This window comes from Staurois parvus, unplaced genomic scaffold (assembly GCF_062004578.1).
Source record: "Staurois parvus isolate SC_StPar_1 unplaced genomic scaffold, SC_StPar_1.0 ptg000347l, whole genome shotgun sequence".
NCBI lineage: Eukaryota > Metazoa > Chordata > Amphibia > Anura > Ranidae > Staurois > Staurois parvus.
The window spans coordinates 4,831,393-4,858,146 of NW_028318143.1; the positions used below are offsets into that span (position 1 = coordinate 4,831,393).

The 26,754-nt window shown below is 42.4% G+C and overlaps 1 protein-coding gene across 1 annotated transcript in view; it reads left to right on the forward strand.

The window, feature by feature from the left end:
- PRKACB (protein kinase cAMP-activated catalytic subunit beta) overlaps window positions 1–26,754 on the forward strand; it is a 139,188-nt gene that overhangs the window by 16,441 nt on the left and 95,993 nt on the right. The gene's annotated exons all lie outside the window — the stretch shown is intronic.

A 26,754-nucleotide genomic window follows, 5' to 3' on the forward strand; every position in this document is an offset into this window, starting at 1 on the left:
TACTTACAATTCACACCGCATGCAGTTCTGGTGCAGTCTTGATGCAGTTTGCTATGTTCCAATATGATTCTGTGCAGAAAAAAATGTAGCATGTTCTATTTTTTTTTTTTTTTTTTATCTCTGCATTAGAAACTAACTGGAACTGACAGCACTAGTGTGAACTACGGTCATTGGAAAACACTGCATTTTTGATGCAAAAAAAGGCGCACTGAACTGCATCTAGTGTGAACTAGCCCGAAAGCGTTGCTGTCATCTAGCCCATGCAGGCAAAGCTACAGCATCTGTAGAAAGGGCATCACTGACCTTTAGTCCTCATGCACACAGGACATATTTACAGCTGCTGTTTGGCTTTTGGCATTTTTTTTTTTCTACAGCCAGTAAACTCCTCCGCATGTTATCCTATGTGTTCATGCGCACACAGACTGGAATCAGCGGTGTTGGGGTCAGGGGTGTTTTTTTGTGGCTGGAAAAAAACCCCAGAACTAGTGGGTTTCTAGAGGAGTTTTTTAGCTGTTAAAACGCGGCAAACTGGTGTTTTTGGACTTTTTTTAGTTGAAAAAAAAAAAAACCCCGAAAAACAGCTAAACGCTAATGCAAAGCATGTGCTTTGAAGAATTGGCATAGCCGTTCCTTCAGAGCACTGTGCCGTGGCCCAGACCCAGGTGCCATCATCATGGCTCGGCCAGTCAGACAGCCGGAACTTGCAAACCCAGAAGGACGACCGGGTGAAGATGGAAGCCTCTGCAGCGGTGACAGCGTGCCGCTGGAGGGCTTCGTTTTAAGGTGTGTCCTTTATAATGTGCTAGTATGCATACTAGCACTTTGACATTACCTTGCAGGGGGAAAAAACTCCCCTCCCCAAAAAAAAGTGCAGTTTGCTACCTCTTTAAGAATTAATGGCAGTGCCATACGTCTGAAAGGGAAACGCGTTTCTGTGTTCGTTCCTGACATGCAGAGGTGAATGCAGCCTTAGTGACTGGACCCTGCCGCCTTTGGCTGCATCTTATGCTTTTCTCCTTGCAGAATGTAATTTCTTTTCTCAGTGCTTGTATCAGTGTTGTGGTTGAACGTACACCTGTTATTTTACTCATGAATATGTAATAGTTTGAGAAGCTTGTTAACTCAGAAGATATCAGACTGAAGGTGGTGTATGCAGGGGTGTGGATCTTTTTCACAAAGGTGACTTCCTTTTTTCCTGCAATCCCATAGGCAAAAGAAGGAACCAAAATGACAGTTGGTAATTTCCTTCTAGCATTGCAGCTAAAAGAAAAATGGGAGGTTGTGTGAGCTGACAGGACCAGAATTGAACACCATTCTCATTGCAACACCCTCGCCTGGTGCAGGGACCACTCTGTGGATGGTGGTGGTATGCATAGCAGTGACACAATGTTGTGACCTTTCTACAACTAGGTGTGTGCTGGTCATTGGTGCCATTTTGGGTTATCCCAGAGATTCTACGCTGCCACCACAGCAGACCTACCATTTTATGAAAATGCTGCTGGCCTCTAACCTTCAGCCATCTTTATAGATCCCAGCAATTCTCTCCCGCAACAGGAAGACATCCATCACCAATAACTTACCTGCGGCTGTTCCATGATCTACTACAGAGAGCTGTAAATAAGTTATTCGTGAAGGGAGACTTGCTGTGTCGGGAGCTGATTTCTGGTATGTTTGGTGATCACGGGAGGTTAGAAGAGATCAGCAGCACTGCCGCAACTTAATGCTGAGTCCAGGTCCTGATTCTACACATGTGCAGTAGAACCCTAAAGACTTACGAGGGTTCAGGAGACAGAACGGACCTTGGATCTAGTTCAGAAACGACAGAGCAAGAGATCTGACCATTTAGCTGCTAAGTATCAAGTATGTCTGTTGGTAAGTTTTCAAAGTCTAGTCTTGGTGTTTTGTGCAAGAAGGGGCTCGGTGGTGATGACAGCATGGTGTCGGCCCTTTAAGGAAACCTATTGGAGCTTCAGTTCTTGCTGTCGTCACTAGTCTCACTTCTCTGTTGAATTCCAGTATGCGACTGGTGCAGAGAGATTGAATCGAGTAATAACTCCAGAGCAGTTTAAACTGTAACCAGGAATTGCGTCTGAGGACAGAGGTATGTGTATATTCATAATCCCACTGCATGGGAATATCTTGTCGTCCTTTCACTTCTGTGGGGCCATGCACTGTTTTACAGACACTAATGCTAGAATTTTTTTTTTTCTTGGTAAATTATCAGTTTGATCAGTTTCATGGCACTGTACGCTTTTAAACATTTTTGTAGTTTTGTGTAGTAGTTATCCCTGTGCTGTTTACCTTACCTTGTAATGATGGGCTCTCGTGTTGTGGCTGTAGTTCATAGTGTCATGGCCCATGTAGTCATTCACCTAGCTTGTCCCAATTCATCACAAAGACAAGCAGCTTCTTGTTCCAGGTCACACAGTATCCAGTGCATGATTTGCCATTTCCTCTGTGTTGCGTCACAAATGTGAGGGATAATACATCTCTTCCAGCATAGTAAGCTCTGTTAAAGTGATATCAAATCTTTTTTGATTTAATCAAAATAAAATGTAATAATTTCCACCTACATGCAATGGTATTGCACAGAGTGGCCCGTACCACCTCCTCTGGAGTCCCCCAATGGCACTGTCAACTTCTTCCTACCAGTGCCCCCTTAGCAACCTGTCTGCTATGGGGCACCCGTGTGGATGTGCTCCCAAGCCAGACTCCCTGCTCACAGGATTTGACTGATGTCTCCTTTTGAGACCAGTGTTTAGGGATGGGGGGTGGAAGGTATTATGTATTTTTTTTTTTTTTGCATTAACCGCTTCTGTGCCTTCCTGTAGCAAAAATACTTCTACAGGGCGGCATGGGTACACAAAAGCACGTGTATATATACATGATTTTGCAGTTCCGGGTAGGGGGCACGCACGTACCCTACCTGCGCCATTATTCGCAGCCTCAGCTGTCAATATCAGGTCCTAACCGGTGATTCCTGCCGGCACCTGGCGATCTCTGAGTATTACCAACATGGGAGAGACTTGTGTATAAACACAGATCTCTCCCCTGTCAGCTCCTGCACACTGCTTTGTATGGCTCTGCATAGCAGCAAAGACGTAGCAGAATACATTTTAGCCTAAATTTATGAAGAAATTTTGATATTTTTTTTTGTTTACTGGATATTTTTAATAGCAAAAGTCAAAAATATTATTTTTTTTTTTTTTTTTTTCAATATTGTCGGTCTTTTTTTGTTTATAGCGCAAAATATAAAAACCGCAGGGGCGATCAAATCCCACCAAAAGAAATCTCTATTTGTGGGGGGGGAAAAAGTGGGGGGAAAAGGATGTAAATTTCATTTGGGTGCAGTGTTGCATGACCACGCAATTGTCAGTTAAAAGTAACGCAGCGCCGTATCGCAAAAGAATGGCCTGGTCAGGAAGGGGGGTAAGTCCTCTGGAGGGCAAGTGGTTAAAGTATAACTAAAGACAAAACTTTTTTGTTTTTAGTTCTGGACAGAGTGAAGAGGAAGTAGATGACCTTTCTGATTTTTTTCCATCTGTGTCCCTGTTAGGCAGATTTGCCCCCTCTTTGTCCTGTTTACCATGCACACTGGGCATAAAAAATGCTGCTTATGCAGGCCACAGACGGCTGTGTATCGGCTGAATTGTCGGCTGATAAACGAAAAATCAGTCGGTGCAGATGCTGCCACCAATGCTCACGAAAGAATGGGACAAGAAACCAGTTTGACAGAGACGGGGGAGTACACCATACAATGTGACAGCAATACAAATACATATTTTTATTTGGATACAAATAGATACATTTTGCTTTTCTTTCTTTTCTTTCTTTTTTTTTCTGCAGCCTGTAGAAGCAGCTCTGTGTTTATCCTATGTGTCTTTTTGCATTAATGTGTATTTTCAGAGGAGTGAGGCAGAAAAAAAACCTTTAGAATTGCATTTTTTGAGAGTTGCTTTCGATCAGAAAGAAAGATTCAACGTTTATAAAAATGTGGTGTTTAGGAGCGTTCGTTTTCTCAAGTGTACATTGAAAAATGAGCAGAGGGGAATGTTTTTTGGAAAAAACGCTTTTAAAAGCAAATGTGCATAAACTCTTGTGCAATACGAGACATTATGAGCTTTTTTTTCTGCCATATGTTCTGGCATTTTTTTATGGTACTAATATGCATGGACCCTGAAGGTGAAAGTAAAAGAAAATCCCACATTTTTGGTTGTCCCCAGAAAAGTAAGCGTTCTGGTGACCTGGGGGGCCCTAAGAGATTCCTTTTTATTTTGCAGCATTTTCCTCTTCCTGTTTTGACTGTGGGACAGGAAGTGAAGGGAAATCTCCCCAATGGGACACAGATGGCACAAAAAAAAAATCTGACTGTTTATAGCCCTCCCTTACTCTATACAAAATGGGGGGGGAAAAAGTTTTGCCTATACGTTAAAGCGATTTTTAAAGGTAAAATAAAAAAATAAACCTGTACAATGCCATGCCTCATGTTTGAACCCAAACAGAAATTTCTGACACTTGCATGTGAAGATGGTACATTGAACTATTCATACCTAAAATATGTTTTCCTGGGCTTAGTGGTAGAATTACACACAGCCATGATCAGTAAACTTTTTTTTTTTTTTTCTTTGCTTTTAAGAGCGTATTGCAAATGGACAGTTAATAGGCATTTTCTATACCTACTGCAAACTTCCCAGAGTTTCCCCACGTCTGAGGAACCCGCATGGGGCACTTGCAGCCTCCCATACCAATGAATGGCTTTATGTGACAGTAATGCTGCTTTGCATCGCTGTTTACTCTTGCAGCACATCGGATGTATTTTCCAAATACTGATCTGTGTTCAGAGGATGTCGGACATGCCTATGCAGGTACACATCAACGCACAAAGCATTGCTGTTCAGAAGAGTACGGCCATTCACTTGTATGTCAGCTTGGCACATACGGCTCCTTGGCTGCAGGAAAGCACCAGGGATCAGACACTAGGCATGGAAAATGCTTACAAAGACTTGGTGCACATGAACTCTATGGGTATGAACACAGGTGTATTGTTTTCTATGGGCCCATGCACACAGCCATGTAAAGATCAGTTAAAAAAAAAAAAAACAACAAATTGTGAGTGAGGTCTTGCAGTGAGGGAGTGACTAGATTATTGTAAAGCATCGCCTCTCTAAGTCAGTATACAAGAATATGCGATTATCATAATCACGTTACAATTTTATTTTGAAGCAGATACAGGCTCATCCAGCTGAAGTGATGTCAGCCAGTGTTTGCTGCAAATTGTATCGGCCAGCATTTGATGAGAGGTTCAGGTTCATTCCGGATGCCAGTCTTCTGAGAAGGATTCCAGAAATGGGGTGGAGGATCTTTTGTTTATTGGTGTTTTTGGTGAGGCGAGATGATTCACGTGTTTTTGGTGCTGTGTAAAGGTGGTGCTGTCAGTTCTATGTGTAAATAAAGCAGCTCATGCTCTAGTTTAGAGATCACGTGCTCCATTGAGCAGAACAGGCAGCTCCTCTCCATCCACAGTGTAAAACATTAACTGATGCAAAGATTCACAAACATTTTGTTCTATATGTGCTGCTGTGAAACTATTTACTGTAATGTATGTGAAAAGTGAAGACCTGGCCTTGTAGCCTGGGGGCCACTCAGTGTTGTGTTTTGGAGGCATTATCAATAGGCGCTCCTGTTCTTTTCTATACATCAAACAACATTGTGGCTGCCAGGACAAAGAACGAATTGGTGTTGTAGAATGGAATAGAATTGTAGTCAAATATCCAGTCTCAGGATTTTTAGATCCAGTATCATTAATCCAAGGTGTGGCTGCAGGAGCCTCGTTTGTTTTAATAGTGCATGTAATAATCTAGTGTGTTTATGATGATCAAATCTGTTTTCACCTGGGAGCGATCGTACGTAACCAAATCCTTTCCGACATCAGCCTTCTGTATTTCCCTGCACTCACATGGGGAGAATTGGGGTCTGCATTCTGGACTAGTCTGGTATCTCTGATTTGAACAGTACTGTCAGTGGACAATTTGACACTTAAAGCGGAGTTCCACTCAAAAGCAGAAGCTCCGCTTATTTGATTCTTCACCCGCCACTGCCACATTTGGCACCTTTTTGGGGGTAGAGGGGAGTAGATACCTGCTTTTGACATGTACCTGCTCCCACTTCCAGGTCAGTTTGTCGGGATGAAGTGAGCCAGAAGTTTGTCCCCCTCCTTCAGTCTCTTGGGAACCTTCACATACGTGACGTGTGCAGTGGGCACCTGGCTATGAAGCCGCAAGCTTTCACAGCCTGGTGTCCACAGTGTAATGCCGGGGAGAGAAGAGCAGAGAAGGGATGGCGCGGGTGACACATTGCTGGACCGAGGGACAGGTGAGTTTGTGTTTATTAAAAGTCGTCAGCTACAGTTTTTGTAGCTGCTGACCTAATGCACACAAAACTGACTGGAACTACGCTTTAAGTCAACTGGCACACTGAAGCTTGAAAAAGCTTAGTACCGCAGGTTTTTGTTGTGTGTTGTGTTTTTTGGTTTTTGGTTTTTTTTTTCTTTTAAATCTAAAATGCAGCCCATTATTTACAATGTGTCTGTACACACAGGTGCATAAACTGGCATGTTTTTGAGTTAAAAAAAAAACATATTAAAAATCTGCATTCCCAGTAAGTGTTTTGCGCCAATTTGCACATATGCTTGAGAATACGCTCATATAAGCATAAATGTTAATGGATTTTGCATAGGAATGTATTATGTGTGAATACTCACAAAAAAGTCTGAAATTACACCCACAAATGCCGATGCTCAGACATCAGTACCGTGTCCAAATGACCTAAAAGAGGAGAGAGCAAAGGAATTAACTTCTTATTTTGCTTCCCCCTTGGGTTTTCACAGGATGAGGGACGTTCGGTGATCATACTGTATTGCTTGAAGCCCAGCTGCATGTTTTAGTAAACTTTAAATGGTTAATTTGGGCCAAACTATTTCCTTCACTGAAACATAAAGTGGCTGTCAGCTCTGTATGAACCCTCAGCTACATACACTATACAGTTCTGTGTTCCGGCTCCTGAAGCAAAATCGATTAGAGTTGAGTGCTGCTCATCCTTCTACAGGAAGCATTTTATTTTATGAATGAATACAAAGCTTCCTCTGGCTGAGAAGATCATGACATCATCCACCCACCTCAGCCAATTGGAAGAAGCCTTGTACTTATTGAGGAAAAACAAGGCTTCCTGTGAATGGTTGAGCAGCCCTCAGCCCAACTTTATTTTTTTCCAGGAGCGGGACAGGAAGTCCCTGTACAGCTGCTGGAACACAGCACTGTACTCTGTAGCTGAGACTACATACAGTTCATATAGTGCTGTGCCCTAGTTCACCCCGGTGCGACTTGCCATGCAATTTGACAGTTTCAAATCACATGACAAATTGCACCCTATTATTGGAAATGAAACCGTTCAAATTGGTGCAACTCTGACTCGATCGGAGTCACACTGTTGAAAGTAGTTCCTGTACTTTTTTTGTTTTAGCTTCGACTTGCATAGACATCTGTTCATGAAGTCGCACAGATGTCTGCCAAGTCACACTTTGAAGTCAGACTGACATGCAACTTTGAAATCATGCAACTTCAAGTGAAGTCTCACGATTTCAGATTCAGTGTGAACCAGGGCTTGACAGCCCAAATGAATGATTTAAAGCTCTCTAAAACCTGGAATTGGGCTTTAACAGTAGTAAACCAAAAAGGAAGGTCCTTGACCTACTTCTGTTTGGCCTGATTTACTGGTATCACAAGACTGGCCAGATGCCATTGCAAATCCTTTGGTATGTAGCATGAGCCCCCTGTTCACACTACGGTAGCACGACATCATAAGGCATGCATACACACATTGGGCAGCCTATTCATTTTAATGGGTTGTCCTAAACACAAACCCGATAAAGAACCTCATGCGCCTTTGTCAGTTTCTGCTTTTCTGCGTTTGGTGCACGTTCTCTCACAAGCTCATAAACATGCCTCTTGTGTGTTTGCTGTGCTGTTAATAGTTATTAACACCGTAAGCTCAACACATGGGTTTTGTGACCACGTGCAAAATCGGGGTGGATAAAAATCGCTTGAAATAAAATAAATCGGTTATTTTTTTTAATCTATTTTTTTTTTTTATCAAATTTTATTTTGATTGCTTTTGGAGTAAAAATCTATCTAAAGATAGTTTTCTATTTAAGATACATTAATAATTTAGTTTATTCAGCATGAAATGGAGCTTAGTTATGTAGCATGAGGCTGTATATTCTTCAATATTTACATTTTTGATAAACTCATTCAATGACTCCAAGCTCTGCAAGCTGAGATAACATGCACTGCATTGATGTATTCACACAATTTCACAGTTACCATGAGAAAAAACATGAAATTAAAGAATTTGAGTCGTTCTCCAGCTTTGTGTGATTAACCCTTTTACCTAAAATCAGTTCTGATATCGCTGTTTTACTGACCTGACAGCTTATTACTCTAAAAAGGAAACATTCATTTGGTTTGCAAATATTAAAGATTCTAACTAACTACCAGCAAGAATGAGTCTGATTCCCTACATTTAAGAGCACCTGTCATTTTAGATCCATCATGGCAGCGCCTGTTAGCGGGCATCCACTCACCTGATGCCACCACGTCCCCTTGTTGTGTCCCTGCCGCATCACCAGCTGTCCCAGTTTTAAAGTGAATGGGACTGTCGGTGAGTCAATAGCGGGTCAGAGGAGGAACCACTGCGGAACAGGGATGACAGCTGCTCTTTAAAAATTATGATTTTAAATCGAGCCTTTTCACTAGTGATTTAAATCAACTTTATTTAAATCAAATCCACCCTGTACAAAATCATGTAATGTTGCACACATGACATGCTACACTAGTGTGAATGCAGCCTTAATGTGTTCTAACTGTGTATTTAGCAGTTTTCACCAAGTTCACCTTTTTAAAGATGAAGTCTAGTCCAATACAAAAAAGCCTTCCTTCAGCCCCTCTTGCCTCCCTGATTTCTATGCTATAATTAGTTGGGTTTTCTTTATAATAAACTTTACTCCTTATTAAAAACATACTTTTTATGGAAATCTTGAGATTGCTGGCCCTGGCTACTCCCTTCCTCTTCTAGAGCCCTTGTTGCATGGAGGGGTCAGAAGTAAGCTTTTACCACCACTTTTGTTTCCAAAGCTGTAAGCAAGAGACGATGGATGTACTGCAGGAATCAATGGATGTAAGAGGCGGGCTATCATTGGGAGCTCGGTGTAGGAGAGAGCTGCTTTGTAATTGTAAGTTGCGCGGCACAGACATCAGGCGGGTCTAAGGGTGGGTTCTGCGTCTTCTTTGCCATATAGTGGTAATTAAAGAGTGTGCTAGCACAGAGGATTATTAAAGTAGAATTCCTTGTAAAAATATAAAAATTACCCTTTATTTCTATAGATATTTTTAAAAAAAAAAGTTATTTTATGCATTATTACATTGTTAAATGTCTGGTTAGAAATGGCAGTCTAATCTAGATATTTAGCAACTCTCCTTTCCATCACAAAGAGCGTGCCTGTGCAGCTGAATGTGGCTCTTTCACAGGCACTTCCTGGTACTGTTGGTGTCTGTGCTAAAAGCACAGCACAGTCCCACCCACGCTCAACCTGACCCCACCCCCAATCATGCATCATCAAGCTCTTAGACCTCCTATAAAATAGGAGACCTAATTTTAAGGTGAGCAACATGTCAGAAAAATAAAAATAAAAAAATTCAAGAACAGAATCATTGAGATGAGAAAAAGGATCACCCCCTCCTAAAAATGACTTGAAAAGATAATCAGGTGTAGCTAATCACCTTCTCAATGGGACAAAAAGCCATTTGACTTTCAACTGTGATCAGCTGGGGTCATTTTGATTGGCTCAGCATGAAAAAAGCTTTCCTGGAGCTTTTCAGTCCCTGTAGTGCAGTTGAAGCAAGCCATCAACTATGGGTGTCAAGGCACTGTCAAACGGTCTCCAGGATAAACTTGTGGACAGGTGCAAGTCAGGAGATGGATACAAAAAAATTCAGAAACTTTATCAATGCTTACAAGCACAGTGAAGTCTATTAAGAGGTGGAAGGTATTTGGTGCAGCACAGACCTTCCCTGGATAAGAATGTCACTCCAAACTGGATGACGGAGCCAACAGGAAACTGGCCAGAGAGGTTAGCAAGAGGCCTACAGCAACTCTGAAGCAGTTGCAGGAATTTATGACGGTCGTCATTGTGCGCATGTGACAATATCACAAATTCTCCACATGTGGCTTGTATGGGAGGGCTGCAGGAAAAAGCCACTCAAGAAAGGCCACATGCAGTCACGACTGAGCTTTGCCAAAACACACCTTGAAGATTTTGAGGCCACATGGAAATAGGTGTTATGTTCAGATGAGACTAAAATTGAAATATTTGGCCTCGACACTAAAAAATATGTCTGGCGGAAATCCAATCCAGCTCACCATCCAAATTCCACCATTCCTACAGTAAAGCATGGAGGGGGTCATATCCTGGTATGGGGGGGGTTTCCCTGCAGCAGGGAATTGAGCACTTGTCAGGATAGAAGGAAAAATGGATGGGGAAAAATACCAACAACTTCTTGAGAAAAATCTGCTGCCCTCTGCCAGGATGTTGTCAGTGGGATCTTTCAACATGACAATGACCCAAAGTACACAGCACAAATGAGCCCACAGTGGTTGAAGGAGAAAAGGGGGAATGTCCTTGCATGGCCTAGTCAGAGTCCAAACCTAAAACCCATTGAAATCTGTGGAACGACTTGGAAGACTACAGTCCACAAACTGTGTCACCGTCATATTTAACTGAACTTGAGCAGTTCTGCAAAGAAGAGCGGGGAAATATTGCAAAGTATAGATGTGCAAAGTTGATAGAGACATATCCCAGCAGACTAAAGGCTGTTCAACAAAATACTGACACATGGGGGTAATCCTTTCCAACTCAGTGATTCTTTGTTTGAATTTTTTTTTTAAATGTTTTTCTGACATGTTGGTTTTATATTTTTAATTTGGATGTTATAGGTTGCACTGAGTAAATACAGCTGAATAAAACAAAAACTGTGTCTGTCTTCATTTGAGACTGCAAAGCAACAAAATGTGATTAGTTTAAAGGGGATGATTCTTTTCTATACCCACTGTACTCACCTGACCCGTCAATCCTACCCGCATAAGGGCTTGTTCACACTTGGCTCTTTTACCAACGCTTGCCAAACGCCCCTATAGCGTTTGGCAAGCGTTGGTCCGGCGTTTGCGGAGCATTTTTTAACGCTCAGCAAACGCCGCATGCAGGGTTTAGCAGCGGTTGCTAGGCGTTTGGCGAGTGCTAAATACGCCCCACAAAAGCCTATAATGCAGTTTGAATGGTGTTACCGCCCCGCAACCGCACTGCGAATGCCGGCCGGGCATTTGTGGAGCGGCACCATAGACTAGAATAGGAGGCTTCAACGCCTGACTCGACCAGAGGCGTCCGTTTTGCCACGACGCAAACGCTTCCGTTAGAACAGCACCATGTGCTGTAATGTGCAGAATTGGCAGAGGCGTTTGGGAAGCGGTAAAAATGCTTCCCAAACGCCTCTCTGCCACCTGCAAACAACGCTAGTGTGAACGTAGCCTAAGAACCCTTCTTTCTGCTCCTACCTGCCCCCACCCTTTGAACCATCGGTCTTGTTAATGGACCGTTCCTGACATCAGCATGCTCCATAGACTGGAACAGTCCACCGCTGGACCATGGGGGAGTGCTGTTTTCTATAGGATCAGCGGGTCAGGCGAGTATGAGCTTTGTCCTCACCCCTAGAAAAATAAACAAGCAGCATGGGGTGCGGTGGTGGGCTGTCCTGAACATTAATACTGAAACTTTTATAGATAGGCAATTCCTATCCTCATACTTCCTATCCTCATACTGACTAGTGGTTCCAAATTAATAGCTACTGCAGTAGCCCCATAGCATGGTAAAAAAAACAAATTGACTAGAGTTCTGCTTTAAGAGCACGTGTGAATTTTATTACAGATTTTGCACTTTTCGTTTGCCTTTATTGGCTCTGGACTACACTGTTTTGCACACGATTGTTTATAGTACATCATAGCACATGTTTTAGGCCCCTTTCACATGGGTGTTCCAATCAGTTCTGCCTGTCAGTTTTTCAGGTGGACCTGATCAGAAAGGTACCTGTATCTCTATGGACAGGCGGGTCTAAGCAGGCTTGTGTCTGTTTACACCCACCTAACTCTGGGTCCAATCAGCCCCACTAAGAAAAGGGTGAGGACTCTGTCCTCTTCCATGTAGGGGTAGCGAAGGTAGTCTGGTATAAATGGACAGTTGAGTCCGTTTTCTCCAGGCCAAGTGTGGAATAGAGCAGGATTTGTCTGTCTGCTCTACATGAACTGAGCAGACACAGATGTGTCATCTGCCCTCTCTGCTTCAATCCGCTCACAGATCTGCTGCTGATCAGTCAAATCTGCCCCATGTGAAATGGTCTACTGGTGTATATGTGTTTGTTTTGTTTTTTTGGAACGCATTTGTTTTGGGTGTTTTGTACTGCATTATCGATTATATTTAAAGCTTTACTATTTTAAATTTCTTTATATACTTGCGGGTGTAGAACAGTAAGTGCCAACTGGCAGTTCGCATAATGGTTTAGGTTTGGTTGCGCATACAGTTCTATCTGGGTGTACAGCTTTTTATTAAGTTTACAATTTTATTTTTACAATTAATACACGACAGAGAACTCTTCGATCAATGAGTCAACTAGAGCCCGCAAATCAGTATTAGTCTGAGACTCTGTTTTGTCTTAATGTAATTTTATAGTGAGTTTTGGGAAGGGATGTGAGTCACAGCTGTTTGTCCTTAACTATTTGTATATTTCTGCTTGAACTATTGAGGTCTGTAAACTGTCCTTTTAAAGCATGCTGTAACAGATGAATAGAAACGTGAACAGGAACACCTGCTGGCTAAAAAATGGAGCAAATTACTAGAAGCCAAACCTTTCCTATAATTTTGGATGGGGTATTGAATTGTCACCAGAACAGGTTTATTCATTGCAAGATTTCCCATCACTTCCTATTACAGTGACAACACAAAAATATTGTTTTTCAGTCACTTTCTGTACTGTAGATACTTGAGCTTATTTATTAAAGGATTTGTCTTGTGTGAATATTCACTTGAATTATCCAGTCCTGTGCAGGTGAAATAAATAGGAATGTTCCTTTTACTTGATGAAGTAATTATTCACATTTTTTTATGTGAAGTTTCTCAGCTTTTTTTTTTTTCTTTCTCTTTAAATTGGCTGCAAAGTTTTGGCTTGGTATACGCTTAAAGACATTTTACATTGTCTAAATTGCTATGAAAAGTTTTACATATGAAATGTACACAAGTTTCAAATGAAGTCATTGAAATGTACTAGTTCTTTCCATGCTATGGAAGGTGGCATGTCTACATCTGGGGGGTTAACTTAGAAAGCTGTGTTTTTTTCATCTGCCAGTTGAGTCTGTTTGTGTATGGAAAACTCTCTTTACAGCCATGGTGACCTTGGCGTGTTTACTTGTAGCATGGCCCTGCTCATTTACAAAAATGACAAGGGAGAGTGAAACAGTGCATCACCGAGGAACATCCGATTATATTGCAGATTTCCTGTTGTTGCTGTAATGGCGCGATGTCCGTGTTTTTGCTGTGTGTGGCTGATTAATGGTTCAGCCCACCAAATGGCCCATATCCACTGGAATGTTACCTGGCAGTCTGGAACGGTAGTGCCTCCAACTTTTACAGATCATTTAAAAATTATGAATCCAGCACGAAATTTGCATATTATTATAATACAGTATAAAGCGCCAATAGTTTGCTCAGCGCTGTACATTACAAGATATAAACATTAACACAGGGCTTGCGTAGAATTATTGCTCTCATTTCAGCGTGTACAGCAATATGTAACCTGTATATCTCAATCAACGTGTTCATGCTTAGGCACCCCAACGTATATATACATGGGGGGGGGGGGATTTTGTGCTTGGCTGTAACTTTTTTTTTTTTTTTTTTTTTTTTTTTTTACAATTCTTTTTACAAAAAAACTTTTTTCTTTTTTTTTCCATCATTTGGTGACAGGTTCTCTTTTAATGAGGCAGGGTCTGAAAGCCCCTGGATGTCTCACCTTTTGCTCCACTGAGTGTAATGCAGTGCAGATCGCACTGTATTACGTTCTTTCCCAGCCATGCTGGCTAGGGAAACTGTCAAGAGGACCTGGAAGTGATGTCATACCTGTTGCTCCTGGGCCGCTGTTAGAAATCATGGGGCCCTGTACAGCCTACCTGAGGGGCCCCCAACCCCGCCCCTGAGCCCACCCCCTGAGGAGGGAAAAAGTGGGGGGGTTGGAGTGGGGTGAGAGGTAGGGGGGAATGTGAGAGGTAAGGGGGGGGGTTCAGTATGTCTGCTGCTCACAGTTCTGTCCCCAGGCTGCTTTCTTGTAGGCTTAGGCAGCCAAGATCTAGAGCTTCTGCGGTGTGCTGTATTTTTAAATCTGCTGCCTTCATAGCCCCTTTTCCCGAAGTGTGTGAAGATCATCCACACAGGATCATCCCTGAATCTTCCAAGTCGGGGTCACAGCAGAATGAAAGTGAAATCAGAGCCAGGGCAGTGATCCTGGCGGCCGGTGAATCGCCACTAGCCAGGCTGCAGAGGAGGGGTGGGGCTTGTCATGCCTGGCTCTCCTGGAGGATGTGTTGTTTTCTGTTCTGTGGCTGAACATCGGGCTCTCCCCCTCTCCATCCACCGGAGTACATACCCGTGTGTATATGTATTGCCCAAATGCTTTCACCTGACAAGTGAGCCCTGCTGCAATAAACAATAAATGTAGGAAGAAATCTACCTGCCCGGTACCCAGAACTGCATGTCCTGGGCATTGGGCGGTACAAATTGAGAATTCCTGCAGTGAATGGGCTGACAAAAGCCCAGGCGCCTGGGATTTGTCGAGCCCGTCATTAACATGGTAATTAATTTCAGATGTAATTTTCAGTATTTTTAAATCTGCATTTTTTTTCTGAATTGCCTGGTAGAGCTGCCATGAAGTTCCTTGTTAAGGCACGTCTTGTTATAGGACAACAACACACTTTGGGGTTCATTTACCAAAGGCAAACAGACTGCACACTTTGCAAGTGCAGTTGCTCCAGAGCTTAGTAAATGAGGTAAGGCTTCTGTTTACAAAGAATACCCAACAGGTGCAGGGAAAATAAAAACAAAAAAACAGCATTTTTTGCTTGCACATGATTGGATGGTGGAAGTCAGCAGAGCTTCTGGTCTTTTATTAAGCTCTGGAGCAACTGCTCTTGCAGACTGCAACTGCGCTTTGGAAAGTGCACAGTCTATTTGCCTTCAGTAAATCAACTCCTTGTCTCTTAGTTGTGCTGCTAGTGGCAATCTCAGTACACATTGTGCTAACATGATTCATTGTTGTCACAAAACCTGCCCTGAAAAATGCCATGCAACCATCGATGGTGTGCATGTAGACAGGAAGTGGCAAGAAGGAAGCTCTAGAACAGTGGTCTCCAAACTACGGCCATTTGCTGGCCTTTATCCGGCCCTTGAAGTGTAATTCCTGCCACTGATACCAGCCATGCGCCACTATTCCTGCCACTGACACTGTTTCCTCCCACTAATACCAAAATCAGGCATGGTTTTCTCCTACTAGTCACAGCCGGCCCCCCTAAAGTCTGAAGGATAGTAAACTGGCCCTTTGGAAAGTTTGGAGATGAACTGTGGATTATAATAACTAGGAGATGAACTGTGGATTATAATAACTAGGCCTTATACTGCAGAAAATCTGCTATAGCAATACTTTGGGAAAAGGTTGTTTTTTTTTTTGTTTTTAATTTTATTTTTTATTTTTTGCACGTTGCCATATCTTGTTTCCAAGATTCCATCATAATGTGTTTTTTTTCGTGCCCAGTTTAATTGAAAATATTGGCACCCTCCAGCTTACCCTTGCTGCATGTGGTTGGTAAATTTTCTATTCGTGTTTTGCATTGTATTGTACTGTCACAATTTCTGTCCCCCTTTGTAATGTACAGCGATGAGCAAACTGCTGGCGCTTTATAAATACTGTATAATAATAATCTTTATGGCCACACTGCCCTTGGCTTGTGCATTTCTCTAGACACGGGCTTTGAAAGGGTTAAATGCTCTGCTGCCTTGAAGAAGACAGACTCCACAGACATAAACACAGCAGTGTGACCTCATTTGAAATATGCTCATCATTTGTGGGCATCCCTTCCCAAACCAGATGCCTTGGATTTAAATGTAGTACAGAGAAAGGCAGGTAAATTATGAAGGAGAAATGGGGTCCCCCCACTACAAGGGACTGATCTGAATGTAACCGAATGCAAGAAGCAATTATAGGGAAAGCATACTGTGTTTTTAGTGAGCATGTATGTGATTTCAGTGATGCCTTTTTGTTGCAGTTCCACTTTTATTGTAGCGCCCTGGTCTCACTAGCTAGGCCAAACAGCTGTTTGTGAAATCAGCCTGACCCATGCATGTGTGGTTTATAGCCTACTCTAGGCCAAACGTATTGGCACAGAAATTTAAAAAAAAACTAACTCTTTTTCTGCCCCTTTCCTGCTGTTGTGGTAAGTATAAGGTTCCATGCACACTAGTGATTTTAGTTTTTGTTTTTTATTCTTTTAAGATAAAAAAAAATGCTGGTAATAGTGTTTAATTTGCCTTCAGAAGTGTTTAGGAGCGTTAGCATTTTTACAGTATATGTAGAGAGAAAAAAGTTTTTAGGAGTGTCTAGTGTTTTTTATCTTCTGGAAAAACACTCCAAAAAAACGTACTTTTTCTGCTCCTAGATGCTGAAACTCGAAAAATGCTAATAGCCTAGAGTAGTACTATTTAGCAGAAAAGAGCAGAAGAAAAATGCTAACAGCCTCTAGGACAGCCTTTTGCAACCTTTTCAACACGGAAGAACCCTTGAAATAACATTCTGGTCTCAGGGAACCCCTGATATAAAGTACTATATCTACAATTCATCATACATTAGTGTGATGGTCAGTGGGAGGATTGCTCCTTACACTTGTGGTCATTGGGAAGAATTACCCTCTTACAGATGGTAAAAAAAAATGAACGGTGTCAGTGGGAACTTATTTGAGAGGCAGAAATTGCTCAAGGAACCCCTAGCAACATTTGGAGGAACCCTAGGGTCCATGGAACCGTGGTTGAAAAACCCTACTCTGAACTTGAAAAAAGTGTTGGTGTGCATGGAACCTTACAGTGCAGCAACATCGGGATGTAAACTCAATGCGGTTTTTTGTTGGGCTCTGTGCGCACATAGAGGCTATTATGAACCTTTTTTTTTTTCTGCTCCTAGAAGTGAACAGTGTCTCCCTCTTTGTCCATGCACACTGTTTTATGCTAGAAATGTTTCCTAAGCTTCAGTGTTTGGGAGCAGAACAAACATGTTTTTGGGATTGTTTTCCCAGCAGAAAAAAAAATGCTGAATGCTGCTAAACACTACTAAAACGCTCCTAGCAGCTTTTTTTTTTTTTTTTTTATTTTTTTTTTTACCCAAGCTTTTTATTTTCTCTTTATGTGTAAAACACCAACTCTCCTAAATGTTGACTACAAGCTGATTCAAAAAGGCTATGATCAACATTTTTTATCCAGTGTTTTTTTGAGTTTATATGTTGTACAGTTGGCTTTGGGCACTGATTTGAGTGTCTGTAAGGCTCGGTTCACACTGCTGCGACTTGGGGCTCGTTCACACTTGGCTGTTTTACCAACGCTTGCCAAACGCCCCTATAGCATTTGGCAAGCGTTGGTCCGGCGTTTGCGGAGCGTTTTTTAACGCTCAGCAAACGCCGCATGCGTTTAGCGGCGGTTGCTAGGCGTTTGCCGAGCGTTAACACCCCACAAACGCCTATAATGCAGTTTGAGTGGTGTTACCGCTCCGCAAACGACCCGCAACCGCGTCGCAACCGCGTCGCAAACGCCGGCCGGGCGTTTGCGGAGCAGCACCATAGACAAGAATAGGAGGCTTCAACACCTCCTGACTCGACCAGAGGCGTCCGTTTTGACGCAGCGCAAATGCTCCCGTTAGAATAGCACCATCTGCTGTAATGTGCAGAATGGCAGAGGCATTTGGGAAGCGGTAAAAACGCTTCCCAAATGCCTCTATGCCGCCTGCACACAACGCTAGTGTGAACGTAGCGCTGGGATCTGACTTGTGAGATCCCGAGTCGCATGACATGTGAAATCCCATGTTAGTCTATGAGAGCTGTCTTAATTAGCACTACTGAAGTCCATCCGACTTTAGAAAAGGTACTGTGCTGCTCCAAGGTGACTTCTATCCGACTTGTGCCCATAGACTTTGATGGAAGTCGCCTTCAAGTCAGATCTTCATCTATATTGATGTGATCTGAATCTGAAATTACAGGAAGATTACCTGTAGCTGATGTTCTCATTGGCCACAAAGTCGCATCAAAGTAGTACTGAAGTCACATCAAGTTGCCAGCAAATCTGCAGGCAAAGTTGCACGACTTTCAGGTCACAGTAGTGTGACCCGACTCTAAAGCTGCCTGGTCACTTCTGTTAGCAGAAAATGATGTGATTGGTAAAACGCTGTGTTGGAGGGGAGTGCAGAGGAGGCATTAGGGGTACAAGAGAATCTGGATACCTCTGTAAGCAGAACCTGTCACTCTACATATGTGATTATAAGGGGGTATTGTCACTCTCCTTGTAGTAGCAGTAAAGTTAGGTGAACAAGTGGGCTAAGTGGTTAGCACTTCCGCCTGGCAGTACTGGGGACGTTGGTTCGAATCCCAGCCACGGCACCACCTGCCTGGAGTTTGCATGTTCTCCATGTGCCTGCGTGGGTTTCCTCCGGATACTCCGGTTTCCTCTCGCACTCCAAAGACATGCTGGTGGGTTAATTGGCTCCTGTCTAAATTGGCGCTAGTATGTGAATGTGAGTTAGGGACCTTAGATTGTACGCCCCTTGAGGTTTAGGGACAGCGCTATACAAGTACCTGTAATAAATAACAAAGTGTTTAACAGGTTAATTCACCTTTTCAGAAAAAAAATGAAAAGGTAAGCCAACGCTATACACCCTCCCCACCAATTCATCACTTTCTGATTTTGGGTCTCATAAAGTCCACGTGACAATCTGATGTTTTTATTGTAAGTATTCACAGTTAAAATTACATTCCCTAAAGGATTGTGGTTATTTAATGGTCATTTAGTGATTTATGTTTCATCATGTAACATTTTATTGTAGTCCATGTGTTGTGTAATACCATGCAAGCAGTTGGCATGGGGAAGTAGACTTTGATCCATGAAACTCATGGAAGTCTATAAATTTTGAGGCAGAGTTCTGATTTGCGATATCCATGGTGCACTATTATTGTGTGCCAAAAACAGCCATGATTCTTGTAGAAGTTATGTATGGATGTCCATCAGCCCTGTAACCAGTCAAGCAGAGGATTTCATGTACTACATTACCAGCTACCAATGAAGTAATCCTTGACTTTGTACATCTGGCCTTAGTATGCGAAGGAGTGATGCATGCACCAAGATATTTACACAGCTTTTACCACGTTTAAAGTGCATTGTTGATGCTTTTAGGCTCCATACACACTGGCGTTTATTTTTAAGCACACAAAACACTGGAAAAAAAAACTCTGGTAATAGCATTTTTAGTAGTGCTTAAGAATTACAGTACATGTAGGAGGGGAGGAAAGCTACAAAAAAAAAAGCATTTAGGAGCGTTCAGCATTTTTTTTCTTGTGCTGGCAAATCGCTGCCAAAAGTACAGAAAAACATTTTGTAGAATTTTTGGGAGTGTTTTTCCGGCAGAAAAAAAGTTGAACACTCCTAACCGCTTTTTTTTTTTTTTTTTTTTTTTTTTTTTTTTTCTACTTTTTTTCTTTCTTTTTTTCCCCTACATGTACTGTAAAAATGCTAATAAAATGCCAATGCTTTGACAAAAACACTTCTAAGCATTTTTTTTTATCCAGCATTCTTTGAGCTTAAAGTAAGCCTGAAGGTAAGTTCACGTTCTTGTGCGACCCATTTGAATGGGCTGAAATCGCACTGGATCACACCAAAAGTAGTGCACGCATTACTTTTCGAAAATGCGAATGTTACTTGCGTATGCTCCCGAAACTGATACCTTTGCGTTGCAATTTAAACCCATACAAAATGAATGTGCTCAAATCGCACTGCAAAAAATTGCATGCAATTTGAACAGGAATGTGGTGCGATTCCTGTCTGAATAACATGCGATTTCTTGCACAGCTCATGTGTGAACCCAGGCTTGTCATAGTGACTTTGAGCCTGAGTTCACACATGAGCTATGTGGGAGACCTCCCTGTTTGACGGGTTCCACCAGCAGCTCCAGCTCCCATCCACTGGAACCCCTTCCCCATCCTCCACCCCCTGGTCCTGCTGTGCCAGATTGCCAATCCTCTGATGTCAGACACCCAAAAGCCACTTCAGCGGTCCGGGGATATGAAATCCTGTGGCTTTCTTTCGTCTCCTAGCAGTGCTGACAGTACAGGCTTGATGGCTTCTGACTGGTCAGCACCGTATGGGTGGAGTTTGCTTTGAATATTAACCACGTTCCGCCCGCCCTATAGTACAATGACGGGCGCAAGGTGGTTCTCTCGTTCTGATAAGACGTCATATGACGTCCTACCATTCTCACTGCGCATGCGCGGCTCAGGGAGCGCGCAGCGTGGCGATCGCCGGGACACAGCGGATCACGGAAAGAGCTGAAGATGTCAGCTCGGTCGTGATCAGCTGTGTCCAATCACAGCTGATCACATGTAAACACGGAATTGGCGGTTATCGGCATTTCTCTCCTCTCAAGCTGTCATGCTGACAACTCGAGAGGAGAGCCAGTAATTGAATTTCCGCGGAGGGGACATGTACACTGATCATCAGGGCACTGATTAGTGTGGCCCCAAAAGTGCCACCTGTCAGTGCCCATCAGTGCCCATCTGAGCTGCCTTTCAATGTCACCCATCAGTGCCAGTCAGTGCCACCTGTCAGTGCCCATCTGAGCTGCCTTTCAATGTCACCCATCAGTGCCAGTCAGTGCCCATCAGTGATGCCTGTCAATGCCCATCAGTGCCACCTATCAGTGTCCATCAGTGCCACCTATCAGTGTCCATCAGTGCCACCTATCAGTGCTCATCACTGCAGTCTCATTAGCGCACATCAGTGAAGGAGCAAAATCACTTATTTACAAAATTGTATAACAAAAACTAAAAACTTTTTTTTTTTTTTTCTTCAAAATTTTCAGTGGTTTTTGGTTTGATTAAGAAAAAATAAAAATCCCAGAGGTGATTAAATACCACCAAAAGAAAGCTCTATCTGTCTCAAAAAAAATGATAAAAATTTCATATAGGTACAATGTTGCATGACCGCACAATTGTCATTCAAAGTGTGACAGCGCTGAAAGCTGGACATTGGCCTGGGCAGGAAGGGGGTATAAGTGCCCTGTAGGCTAGGGGTTAAAAAGGAGTTCGGTATTGTGTTTTGTATGTGGTGCTCAGATGCCGCAAAGTGACGTGTAGCGTTTCATGTGTGTCTGTGCTGGACTGTGATGGTGACTGCTGATCAGAAGATGAGTCTTTACTGAGTTTACTCCAAAGCCGTCACTTGCTGTCCTATAGCAGGAGGTTCTCTTACACGGACTAGTAAGCTGTAGACTTTTTGGCACACGTGGACAGTTGACCAGCAGCTGGCCTCTTGTCCGAGGTCAATGCATTCTCGTTTTGTCATCATTCCCGATGTGTCCTTCTATATTAGATTTATACGGGTTATAAATAGCTTACCAAGAAGGTAATATGACCACTTTCTAAAGTTAAATTGTTGGATGTTCAGTAGCGCAATGCATGAAAACGTTCTTTTGAAGTCGATCTGTATTTATTGCTACACTGCTAGGTCATACACTCCAGTCAACATCAAACAACTCAACTATTTTTATTTTCCCACCCTGAAATACTGGCAGTGGCCCGGGATCACAACAGTTTGACCGCATTACAAGTGTGCGGCGGAGTAGAAAGTAGTCAGGGCGTGGTTTGAGTTGATGAAGTTTGAGCTGCATGAAACCTACAATTGCCTTTAAAGGATAAGTTCGCCTTTTGTAACATGTTACACTCGTATTCAGGATGTAACATGTTACGATCAGACCGGCCTTTCTCCCTCCTTTGACAGCTAGCGGGGGATCTTCTCCCCCACTCGCCCAGCCGCAGCACTCATTCTCAGCGTTCTGTGAATAAGAAACTACAAGTCCCGACAGAATTGTTGGCTCGTAGTCCTCAGTGGACTACCATGGTGCTGTGAAGCGCCGTGGTATTTCAATGATCCTTCCTGTCAGTGTATCTGCTTGCTCGTACATCCCGTACAGGCAAGCAGATATACCGACAGGTCTGCAGGAGACCTGCATGGCACCAGCTGATCGCTGGGGCAATGCTTTATAGGCTCCCGCAGACAAAAATAATACATTTTTTACCTGCAATAAAATGTGCATTTATTATTTTTTCTAAAAGGTGAACTAATCCTTAAACAATTTGTATCATTAAGACAGCCATGGATGGAGTGATTTTCTTTCTTGCAACTACAGGTTGAAAGAAAGGAAAAGAATTCCCTTGATCCCCCCCCCCCCCCCTCCCATCAACACAGCGTTAATAGGGGAATCCCTTCTGCAGATCCATTGTATTCTCTGGGGTGGGGGGAGCCATCCCTTTCAGAAGAGCACAGTGCTTCTTGCTATCAGTAATTACATGTAAAATCTGACAGGCTGGTTGTACCCAAGTTGCTCAATTAATCAACTTTTAGTACATTCAGACTGCCCATTCATGGTTCGAATCTCAGCTAGTCCCTTCTGAACCGGTAGAGATTCGAACTTTCTATGGCCAACTTTAAAGTGTATTCTAAAGTGAACGTCTTTTATTTATATCTTCTCGGTCTGTTACATATACCATTGAAAGCATTATCTGTTCAAAAAGTGCACACAGTACCTGTTGATCCTGTCAGAAATGCAGTGAACTTGATTTCTGTACGCCCTTTTTTTTTCATTTTTTTAGCACAGTTAATTCTGCTCCGTTCACTTTGGACTTGCAGAACACCTCCCCTCTATTTGTGGAAGTGAGTAGAGAAGGTGTTCTGTAGTCCTAACACTTTTCTGTTCCTGGGTGGAAGCCCTGTTCCCCTGTAAACTATAGAACAGTGCGTGAGCTTAAGCTGCAATTTATAAGGGCCAGTTCACACCAGAATGCAGTGCAGGAAACTCATGTTCTGTGTGATTTTTTTTTTTTTTTAGCACCTCATTTAAATCACACTGCAGTTGCAATTTGCAGCAAGTGTCGATATTACTTTAATGACCCCTCAAACACTGTGTTTGTACAAAAGTACCGTGTGCTGCGGTTGCAGTGAGTTTGCAAAAGTAGCGCATTCACTACTTTTTGATGCAGTGCGATTTCATGGACTGAAATCGCATTGCATAGACCTGCATTTGAAGCTGTCAGGAATGCACAGTGCGTTCCTCTGCCATTCCCAGTGTGAATTGGCCCTAAATGTTTTGTTGTCAGGTTTAGGTACATTTTAAACGTGCACAGTATTTAATTTAATGTGTGTAACACAGAGCTGTGTCTTCTAAATGTTCCCAGTGTTGAATCAGTTCTTTCCCAGTTCACGATTCTTCATTTTGCAGCATCCTGACTACTTTGTACACTCTTGTTTGCCATGGGTGATCCTAAAAGCTCTACTATGTATAGAATAGAATTACTGAGGAAATAGCCCTAATCTGCCTGTGAACTCCATAGTTGTGATTTTTTTTTTTTGCATTTTACATGTAGTGGCACCTACTGGTGGTATTTGGTATTGTAGCTCATAAACTATACACTCGTTTGTCCATTTATGCTGCAAACCCATGTACACCAGTCTAATTACTTTCTCTCTGTGTTACATACACAGTATCTCCCAGAAGTGCGTCCACCCCTCACATTTTTGTAAATATTTTACTCTCTTTTCATGTGACAACACTGAAGAAATGACACTGCTACAATGTGACGTAGTGAGTGTACAGCTTGTATAAACTTGCTGTCCCCTCAAAATAACTGAACACACAGCCATTAATGTCTAAATTGCTGCGGCAGAATGGGGAAGAAAGGGGATTTAAAGTGGAGTTCCACCCAAAACTGGAAGCTCCACTTGTCTGCCTCCTCCCCCCCCCAAAGGTGCCAAATGTAGCAGCGGAGGGGGGGGGGGGAGGCAGACAAGTGGAGCTTCCAGTTTTGGGTGGAACTCCACTTTAAATCCCCTTTCTTCCCCATCCTGATGCTCCGTTGGAACTTCAGCAAGTCGTCTTCACCATGTCTAGATGTCTAAATGCATTGCGTTGCTGCCATGTGATTGGCTGATTAGCAGTTTGTGTTACCAGACAATTAAACAGGTGTACCTTATAAAGTGGCCGGTGAGTGTGTAATATAGGAGCACTTTTTAATCAGAGTATAGCATCAAGTCAATTAAACTCCTGGGATATTGAGCTGATAAATGCTTCCCTGTTAATGTATATCTATGTATGTTTTCACACTAAAGGTGTTGCACGTGCGGTGTAAAAACTCCTGCTTGCAGCATCTTTGGGGTATGTTTGGTGAGTTTAGAAAGAAAAACACCCAAAAAACTCTTCTTCCCTTTGAAATCAATGAAAAGTGCCTGAAAAACGCCTTTGAGAAGCATTTTTTGGTGCAGTTTTTAGGTCACATGTCCTTTAAAAACGCTCAGAAAGCACGGCAAAAATGCTTCTGCGTTTTTGTTGTGTTTTTGCGGCAGATCAGTGTGAAAGTAGCCTTGCTTTGCTCCACCAATTAGCTCCAGTGCTTCATCTCCTCCCTATCCCTTTTTTAAATGTGCTAGGGCAAAGGGAACATGTCATTACAGTGCAGTCATGAATCTAGTCTCAAAGGTGCATAGCAGACAGGTGTGACCTGGGGAAACTCCAAAATCTAGTGCACTCTTATGCAGTTCTCAGATTTGTCAGTCATGCTCTCTGGTCCACTCCCCTCTGCTTTCCTGGGTCCTTTTGGAGTGATGAGCAACTTTTGTGTTGCAGCTTTCCAGTCCTTAGATGTGGTGGCTGCATTAGATATCTTTTTCTTCACTATTTTTTTTTTTTTCTTTAACTTAGTTTCTTTAACTTTAATTGCCATTAACTCCCTTTCACCTCCCTCTATTCTCCATAACAAGGGGAGGCATTTTGTAGTCCATGGAGATTTCAAGGAGCAATGATAAGTGATAACAGTTCAGAGACACAGAGCACAGAAAGGTATCAGCTGTTAAATTCTTTTTTTTTTTTTTTTTGCGCACTTGTGGAACATTCTGCATATAGTGCATTCAGTGGTATATATGACTGGCTAAAAGGGAGCCATTAAGAGAAATGTATTCTTAGGGTTTACGCAGTAATATCTTAACATTATACAGTATTAGCAAGAATGTTACCCAACTTTGCAGTACCATTGATACAACAAACCATAGTATACAGTGATACATAGTATCACCCTATACCCAAAGTAAAACGGCATCATTAAACGGCAACAAGGTATTCCCAAAGAACTATTTTACTCTTAAAAATAGGACAAATGATATCCCATTCTATTCAAAACAAACAGTGCATATGTCTTAAATTCATAAATCCATGTTGTTTTTTATTACAATCTCTTCAGTGTGTCCTTAGTACATCAGTTCTCATCACTTTTCACCACTTTGGCTATGATGACATGGAGCAAAATGTAGACAACGGGCTTGATGTACTAAAGGAGTAAAGCATGTTATGTTGCAAGAGTTTTTTTATAGTCAAAAAACCGAAGTAAAAATCCCCTTTTAAAGTGTGAATTCCCCTGAGCCTGGGTTCACATATGTACGGCATATCGCATGTGATTTGCACAGAAACCGCACCGCATTCCTGTGCAAATCACATGCGATTTGTGTGCGGTGCGATTGGAGCCATACATTTTGTATGGCTCTAATCGCTCCACACCCACACCAAAAAGGTGCAGGACCCTTTTTTTTGGTCCGCACTAGAATCGGATCACATGGGTATTCACACCTATGGGATCCGATTCTGCACATCGCGTTTTGCGGACCGCTTTCTGGGTGCCATTAACTTAACGTATACACCCGCAGCGGTTCGCATTAACAGGGTGTAATTCTGATGCGGTGCGGAATTTGTACAGAAAACGCTGCAAGTTCAGCTCCGCATCAGTGTGAACCCGGGCAGAAAAGTGTAAATGTTTATCCCTTTAGTAAATCATCCCTCGATATGTCTCTAAATCCCTATTCTGAAGGTTTTCCTTTTAATCCTTGCAGTTTAAATATATATATTCAAATATACTACATTAAAAAATAGATTTGTATCTGTTAAGTTACAATTTTAGTTTGCAGTTCTTCAAGCTAATCCATCTCGAGGGTTTAAAAACAATTGAGTTTAAGTGCATCAAATTATGATTAATAACCCTATACAATTGTGTACCTTTTTGTGGTGTCATGACGGATCACATGTGCAGCACCATGCACATCACACACAGGCCAAGATGGCAGCTTCCTTGGCTGAAAGGAATAGGAGGGTTTAGTTCCACCTTAAATGGTTCCTCCCAGGCTCACACAAAGTAAAGTTTATTAAAGTGGTTGTAAAGGCAGAACATTTTTATCTTGATGCATTCCCTGCATTAAGGTAAAAAAAAAGT